Genomic DNA, 3,189 nt, shown 5'->3' with positions numbered 1-3,189 from the left:
TGTTTTTTAAATATCTTGCTGCATTTTGTATAAGTTCATACTCAAGTTTAAAACAACAACTACACTAAAGCTATTCTGTTATACCTATATGCAAAAAAAAAATATTTCATAGTTCAGCAATACTGATCAATCTAATAAACTTAAACCTACACCATCCTCCCTATTCTGGTATTTTAAAGAGTACTTAGCGTAAATATTAAGCAACCTAACTAATAGGGTTCCAACTCCCAGCAACAACAAAAATAAATAAATAAAAAATAGGGAACCACCCCTCACGCGCCACCTCATGATGCTTAATCAACGTAATCAACCTTAATTTGATGCATTAAAAGGTAGACATTTTAAATGAGAATAAGAAAGAAAAGTATGTCTTTGTGCCCCCTTTTCCCTGTTCATGCCCTATCGGCCCCCCTGGCTAAACTTTGCTAGATCCGCCCCTGCACAGTTACCAGCGTCAGCTACATAGAAAAAGATCCTGGTGTAGAAAGTAATATTAAATACATTCTAACAACAGCTGATCAAGCTTAAACGTGCTGCTGTTGTTCAGCCGCTGGTTTCCTCTTTCTGGTGCAAAGTGGGCCAAAAACAAACCAGAGAGACGGACTCGCGACAGAAAAGCCGATCAGCTGATCGTTAAGCAGTTTCATGATTGAAGTAGCAGCAAGAAGAGGCAGTCGCTCCATATATCGTTTGGTAAGCTTAACGCAGGAATGCTTTACAAACATTCAGAGATGGACTTACACACTTGCTTTACTTCTCTCGGGGATAACTTTGTCGGAGATGAAATGCCGGGTTGCTAGCGAAGCTCCAAATGCTATCCAGACCACCGACAGGTCCCGCATGCCACAGCTGCTCTATCACGTGATGCATACTGCTCCGATGTGCTAACGTTCTGAGGTGAGTTACGGTGTGTTGCAAGTTTTGTGAGGTGCTTTCGTGATATTTAATGGATCGGATTAAATTTTTTATTTTTCTCCGATATCCGATCCAGTAATTTAGGTCAGTATCGGACCGATACCGATACGTAATATCGGATCGGTCCATCTCTAATTAATAACATGACAAATGATAAAGGGGGGCTTTATATTTCCAGAGCTCACATTTTTCAATCTTAAAACATTTTAGAAACATCAATCAGAGGATGCTCAAAGTCCTCCAAGAACAAGTTTTACATTGGTAGTTATTTTGAAGCATGAACCTCATTAGGTGCAATTCCAGTAGTCACCAGGACATAAGCGCTGCATGTATAGCATCACCAGTCTGATAAGAACTGGTTCAAAGGTTTGCCAGTTTGGCTCAAGATAAGGTTTTAAAAAGGATTTTCTCCTTTCACTCTGCTTTTGTTTCCATGCATTTCAATTCCAGATTCTTACAGCCACATCTCATTCCTATCATTTCTGGAATGTGTGCTTAGTTATTATTATAAGTTGACTAGGGACTCGATGTTGTACAAAAATAAAATACAGAAAAGGTCTTGAGCCAATCCTTATTTATTTTCTAGAAAAATGGGAAACAGATGCAGCAGTTTATTGAAACGTGAAAATATACATGCAAATACAGTATGAAAGGCAAAAACAGAGTTTGTGAAATTCTAACGATCATGAAAGTGAATATTAGGTATGAGCAGCTTTATTTTTAGGCAGCTTTCTTGTCATTTCTTGTCATTTTCTTTTCAGCATGATACTTTTTTGCATTCATGATTTCATAAATTTTGACAAGATCCCAAACACCAAAATTTCAAGTTTGGATTTATCACTCCATAAGACCCGTTGTCACTGGTTTTCAGTGATTTACAGTTCTTGTATAATTTTGCATACCTTAGCCTTTTCTCAGTGTTTCCCTTCCTTTAAGACTGGCCTCATTTGAAGCTACACTTCAACTGAGGCCATTTCTGATGAGGCTTTAGTAAACAGTGGCTCGATCAACTACAGGTCCTGTGTCAGTGCTTTCCTGGATTTCTTTCCTTATATTGTTTTTCTAGGTGTCCTCTGTTTTTCTAGATTCCTCAGGACACACTGCACATAATGCCAAGTTTCCAGCTAATAGCTTTTTGGGAAAACTGTGTTACCTTTGATATCCTTCACAGATTCTACTAAAGAAATGGGAACAAATTGTGTTTTTATGACAGGCTGCAAGTAACAAAGTATTTAAAGATACAATTTAAAATTGTTTCTTTGCTAAGTTGTCTGGCTAAAGGAGTGAGCCGAACAACAAGGAGTGCCATTAGGTGCCAGTTTTTATGCTCGAATGACTCATGGGTCAGTGCTAAGTGGCTTAATAAAAAAAATCCCCAAAACATTAATCTGAAAATAGTCAGTTACAAAAACTGATGAGTGAAAAATGAGTGGAAAGTATTTATAAAACCTTGAAAAAGATCAGAGAACTATTACTCAAGACCAGTGGAAAATATAAGAAATAAATTTAGACGTTTTTTATAATCGCTTTGTTGTTTGAATCAATTAAAGTCACACTACACAAACCAAGCCTCCGTATTTATTTGTGTTTGGATGTTCTGAGCAGACAGCTGGGACTTCCACTCAGCCTGACCCCTAGTGGTTGAACGATTTCTCAAGACCACTTTTAAAAAATAAGAAATAAAGTCTGTCTCCTTATAAGCAAAATATAAAGAAATGAGGTTTGACTCAGTGCTTTTGCACAATATTATACTAAGAAATCACAAGAAAAAAATAGTAGCTGCACAGCTAGTGATTGAATTTGTCTCATATTCAATTCTTAATTGAATTTATCACTTGAATAATCAGTCCTGTAAATGCCTCCTGTGATCTATTTACAGCTTGTTCCGACCTCTCATCCACAGTTTATCAGCCTGGCAGACCAACATGACAGACTTTGGCTACATGCTACTATGTTCTGCTTTAAACTCTACAGTTTCCTGTCCACAAAAAAGGGTTTTAATTCAGTTATGGCTCCCTGGCAACTGTATGACCCCCCCTGTTATTGCTGGAACCAGAAACTAACATCGTGATGGTCCTTGTCAGATTAGGCCAATCAATGACACACTGACCAGAGGACAGCGGAAAAAGAGAAAGAGGAAGAGGAGGAGTAGAAGGAGAACCGAGGGATGCGCGTGGATGTGTGTTTGTTGAGGGAGGGGGGCAGCTCCTCCCATAATTAAGTTAGTGTGCTGCGCTGGAGGTCCATGTTTACGGGGCAGACGAAGTAGTTTCC

Source organism: Copadichromis virginalis, linkage group LG19 (assembly GCF_057382275.1).
Source record: "Copadichromis virginalis isolate Kocher_CV1m ecotype Utaka linkage group LG19, C_Virginalis_male_GT1.1, whole genome shotgun sequence".
Classification (NCBI taxonomy): domain Eukaryota; kingdom Metazoa; phylum Chordata; class Actinopteri; order Cichliformes; family Cichlidae; genus Copadichromis; species Copadichromis virginalis.
This window is presented reverse-complemented; position numbering follows the sequence as displayed.